The following is a 6,000-nucleotide window of genomic DNA, read 5'->3' as shown; positions in this document are numbered from 1 at the left end:
CTCGTCCAACCATCCAAGGAAAAAAAAAATATGTGTAAAAGCAACTGGATACTATGCTGGAACTTAAGTTAACTGTTATTTAGACATCTTTATTGTGACAATGGTTAATTTTGCTAAGCAATAGGTATGTAATTTAAATACTGAACATTTCACATGGTATATTTGAACTATAACAGTATTTAAAGGAAAACTTTAATATTAAATTTAAATATTTGGATGCTGTGCTAGCAGCTACCGTGAAATTTTCTATAAAATTATTTAATGAAATAATAAGTTTCTTTACTTTTGAGTGTAAAATGAGATTGCATTTTAAATATATTTTTATTCTATTGTATATTAATAATATGTAATTACAGATATATTGCATTAAATTATATTATGCACAAATATATCAAAAATAATATAGTAGCTGTAGTAGTATTTGTGATAACTGTTTCCTATAAAAAACATATTTATATTTACGTCCGATGGATAATGTGGTATAAGGTTTCGATTTCTACGACTCATGTTGTTTTGCCATTACGAATCTAAGATTTATGACTTGGATAGTATTGGAATTCCTGTACAAGGAAAATTAATATCAACTGAGAAGCGCTTGTATATTATATAATGTTTAGTCTAAAACAATGTAGGTATGCTAAAAGCAACTATTTAACAAATTCACATATAATAAATAGCACATATGAGTCGACTATTATCAAAGCCGGCAATGTGACTTTTGGACAATTATTGGTAAATCAGAAAAACGAATTATTGACTTTGTATTCCGTTGGCAGTCACAAAACTCTTCTGAACGACATCTTAGATAAATAACAGGTTAAGTATTAACCTTTATTTAATGCAGGTTTTGAACCGTATTCTTTGAAGGAGACGATTATATTCAAATCAATCTGTATTGACATATCAATAATTTTTTTTTGTCCAAATGCACAGATTGCCACCTTTGATAATAGACGACTCATATAGAAGATGTTCATTCTTTAAATCCCAATAAGAATTTAGTTTATTACGAAAAATACAAAAAATGAATGGATTATTAGTACCATTATTGTTGTGCAATTTCTGATATTCTCAAAAATCGATAAGGTGATGATGGAAATTGAAATGATTTCAATGTGGTTTTGTCTTTGTTATAAAATTAAGATTTGATTAGTATTTTATTAAATGTATTTAAGTCTTACATTTAATAGTAACTCAATACCTAAGTTCATGAACATCACAACGAAAATGTAATTCACATTTCAAAGTATAAGTAATGTTTAATTCGTAGCTGAAATAAGCAGAATGATCGTTAGAAAATTCATGGTGCTATATAGCTAAAGTGGTCCTACGTGCTACGAAATCTATTTTTCAGACTAAATTTAGAAGGTCCTAGGCAGCGGTCAGCGACTTTCCAATACCCATGGTAGTGGTCTGAACTACGGTAACCGCTTACGTAATGTATCCTGTCAAAGGCAATATTAAATAAAAACATAGTTATGACCAATCTGACTATTTCTGCCGCGAAGCAGCCGTCCGATTCAAAGGAATAGCCATTATAACAAAGCAGCCGGCAATTCAATCTTGCATCATATAGTTGGCATCATACACGCTGTGGTATCTACAATAATATAAATAGACAAGAACAAAACAATTATATCTTGTATTGGAGTTCAACCGATTCTCGTAGCTTAGCTAATTTAAGTTGAGCTTTGATGTTACCAAAAATATATTTGGAAATAAATTTTTCCAGAACAAATAAACATGACAATCCTAAGACAAAAAAGAAAATATAATACATAAAAGGAACGCATTGTACTGGTGGTAGGGCATCTTAAAAGCTTGCGTGGGTAAGCACCACTACTCTGCTTCTTTCTGCATGCTTTTCTGTTTGAAGGGTGAGGTATTTATTACAATATAAAAACTGATAATTAGAACTGATTTCTAACGTGGCTGGCGCCGCGGCGCCGTTTGCGTTGTTAATGTCTGTGTGCTCCGGTAACCACTTAACACTAGGTATCCCATATACACAGCCTACTGAGTTTCTCGGCGGATCTTCTCAGTGAGTCGCAATTTCGATCCTGTTGTAGATTTTGCGAAGCACTGCTCTTCGCAGGGCTTATGATGACAAATTTTCTCAGGTTGAGCCAGTGAGCTCACTTACCCGGCCGAGTTTAACTGGAATAGCCCCTTAGGTTACCAACGAATAGGTAGGAAAAAAAGACATTTATGGACCCTCCAACCAAAAAAAATATAAATCCTGATATGTCAATGATTATGATTGAATTTCGGGCGAGCAATAGTTTATTTAAACGATTAAATAAAATGTTTAAGCTCGTAAAAACGTTTATAGGATACTGATCAAAGTCTCTATGTCGTGTGTCAATCGCAAAACACTATCCTATATACCTCACGGTAGCAAATATCTAAAATGTTCTTTTGTGTAACTAAATCCTTTTGCGTTTACTTTTTTTTGCGTACGAGTAATAAATTAAATAAAACTTCTTTCATAACGTTTCTGAAGAATATTATGGTTATACAAAAGATCAGTCAGTACTGGCTCGCTCAACCCATTAGTGTGGACTCGACGGGGGCTCATGATCACTTTGCTCAAGTTAATTTATGTGCTTTGTCGTTTTGTTCGGTACACAATAGTCGAATTTTATAGCGTTCGGCTGCTGGACATCCAGATTAACATCTACACATGGTTTTGGCTTTCTCTCGTTTTGTGCAAACGTACAATAGAGCTAACCGGACACACACCTGGCTTTAATGGGTCGGCGCAATGGATATTTAACATATAAAAAACGTTCTGTGGTATTAGTTTACAATGCACATAATTAAGAAACATTGGATTAAGAATTTAAATTAATCAATAATTAATTAGTATATAATATTGTATTATATATTGCATTATGTATTGTGTGGATTGGGAGAGGCCTATGTCCAGCAGTGGACGACTGTGCGCTGTTGATAATGATGATAAGAATATAAATATTATATTATAAAATTAAGTAAAATTATATTATGTATTAGGTAATGTATTGTGCACGGATCTCTACAGTGGCTGAATGAAACAATTGAAGGTGACCTTGGAAATCCCAATTTGATATTCCTCTTTCTATTTAAATTCATATATATGTGTTTGCACTTTTGAAATTATAATCTAATTGTTGAGCTCGATATATCCGCCATCAGCTATATTAGGAACAGAACTTCTTATAATTATGAATATTTAATAAATAAAAAATACTTCAACCGAAAATCGAACAGCTAGACTCCATGGTAAAAATCACTATGAAAGAGTTATAAAAACATATTATATAAAATACACAATTGTTAATTATTAGATTTTTTACTCAAGGAATTGGATTTGGAATAGCTCTTGTACTGACATCAATAAAATCTATAATTCGTTAATGATCAGTAAGTTTCGCCCGAGATCATTGTGTCCTACCCGAAAAGATGCCTGTTGTATCAAGTGAAGCGACTATGCCGGTGTTCTATCTTAAGAGCAGGTAAGAATGTTTGCAATGAAATATGTACCTAACATATATTCAAAAATTATTTCCACGATGAAGGAATAACGTAGCAATCGTGTTATAAAAATTAAAAGCCCAAAACTTTTTAAATTTGTAGAATTTTGGTTTTTTTTTTTTTTTTTTTATTGCCCTTGTAGGCAGACGAGCATACGGCCTACCTGATGGTGAGTGGTTACCGTCGCCCATGGACTTCAGCAATGCCAGGGGCAGAGCCAAGCCGCTGCCTACCGTTTAATACTCTCCACAAGCCTCGTTTGAAGAAGGACATGTCATAGCGCTCGGGAAACACCGTGGAGAGGAGCTCATTCCATAGCCGGATGGTACGTGGCAAAAAAGACCTCTGGAAACGCACTGTGGATGACCGCAGTGGCTCCAGGTAGTATGGATGAACTCTACTCCGGTGGCGGGCGGTGCGATGGTAAAAACGAGATGCCGGTATCATCTCGAACAATTCCTCAGAGCACTCCCCATGGAACATACGGTACAAAATGCAGAGGGAACCGAAGTCCCTCCGCAGACCCAGAGGCTCCAAACGATCCGTGAGAATGGGATTATCGACAATTCGAACGGCCCTCCTCTGTATGGAGTCAAATGGAAGAAGCTGGTATTTGGGGGCCCCGGCCCAGAGATGGGAGCAGTACTCCACGCGAGGCCGGACTTGTGCTTTATAAAGCAAAAGCCTTTGTCCAGGCGTGAAGTACCGCTTCGCTCTGTTGAGGACTCCCAGCATTTTGGACGCCAACTTGGCTTTGCCTTCCAGATGACTCCGAAACTGGACATCGCTCGAAATCTCGACCCCAAGTATCCCAATACTCTCGGAAGGTTGCAGGGATACTCCTTGGAATTGCGGCGCCATGACAAAGGGGTCCTTCTTCGCAGTGAACGCGCAAACTTGTGTCTTTAACGGGTTGAATTGAATCAAGTTCAATTCACCCCATTTGGAGACTCGCCCCAGAGAGTTCTCCACTTCAGACACAAGTTTTGATCGTCTCTCCTGCACCACGCTCCGAGAGAGACTCTGATGGCCGATATATCGCGCATCCCCCGTGCTGTCATCCGCATAGCAATGCATGCCATCAATAGACAGCATGTCATTGATATACAGGATGAAAAGCGTGGGGGAGAGCACCGAACCTTGTGGAACGCCAGCGTTAATGGTCATGGTATCAGAGCAATCACCGTCTACAACGACCGTGATGCTCCGCCCATCCAAAAAGCTAGCGATCCACTTGCAGAGACCCTCGGGGATTCCGTAAGATGGTAGCTTCGACAGAAGTGCCCTATGCCAGACCCTGTCGAAGGCCTTCGCGATATCAAGGCTCACAGCAAGAGCCTCGCCCTTGCTCTCCAAGGCTTCAGCCCACCTGTGAGTAAGGTATACGAGAAGATCGCCAGCTGAGCGACCGTGACGGAAACCGTACTGTCGGTCACTGATCAACTGGCGATCTTCAAGATACTTCAGGAGTTGTATATTTATTATTCGCTCCATCACCTTGGAAAGCAAGGAAGTTATCGCGATAGGCCTATAGCTCGATGGGTCCGACCGGTCACCCTTCTTGGGGATAGGGTGGACGTGGGCGGTCTTCCATGAAGACGGAACCCTGTTAGCGCAATAAGAGAGGCGATACAGACGCGTTAGCGCAGGCGTCAGCTCAGGGGCGCACGTTTTCAGAACCACTGCGGGGATGCCGTCTGGCCCACTCGACTTATGGACGTCCAGGAGTCGGAGTTCCCGCCTGACTGCACACTGTGTAAAGCAGATCTCCGGCAGGGAACTATCACACCGGGGGATGTTCGGTGGTGTGGCACCCCCGTCGTCCACAGTCGAGTTCGAGGCGAAGAGTTTGACCAGAAGGTCAGCCTTCTCTTTCGCACTATGGGCCAGACTGTCATCGGACTTTCGCAGTGGTGGGAGACTAGACCTGCAAAAGTTTCCTTCTGCGGCTTTGGCGAGCGACCAAAAAGCACGGCTCCCAGAGGGATAGCTCTTTAGTCGCTCGCCAACTCTAGCAACGTGCTCCGACTTCGCCTTGGCAATAACCTTCTTGTAGGACCTGGAAGCGGCGTTATATTTCCGCCTTTCCTCTGAGATGTTAGGGTCCTGACGTCTCCTGGCATTATCCCATGCCACGTATGCGGACCGCTTGAGGTGTGCAGCATCCCTGCTGGCATTGTTATACCAGGGTCTGCTGCGACCCCCAACGGGCACTTCAGAGGAGGGAATAAACAATTCCATCCCCTGGAGCACCACGTCTTTAAGACGGTCCGCACAGACGTCAGGATCAGCAGAGGAAAAGCAGAACCGCCCCCATGGGTAGGATGCGTAAAATTCACGCAATCCATCCCAATCTGCTGACAAATACTGCCAAACTCTTCGATACCTGGTCGTCGTTCGACGACTAGGACGAGAGAGTGGTGTGGCAGCACGGATAAGGCAGTGATCAGACGATCCAAGCGGAGCGTCGACCACCACACTGTA

Source organism: Bombyx mori, chromosome 13, assembly GCF_030269925.1.
Source record: "Bombyx mori chromosome 13, ASM3026992v2".
In the NCBI taxonomy this organism is placed as follows: Eukaryota; Metazoa; Arthropoda; class Insecta; order Lepidoptera; family Bombycidae; genus Bombyx; species Bombyx mori.
This window is presented reverse-complemented; position numbering follows the sequence as displayed.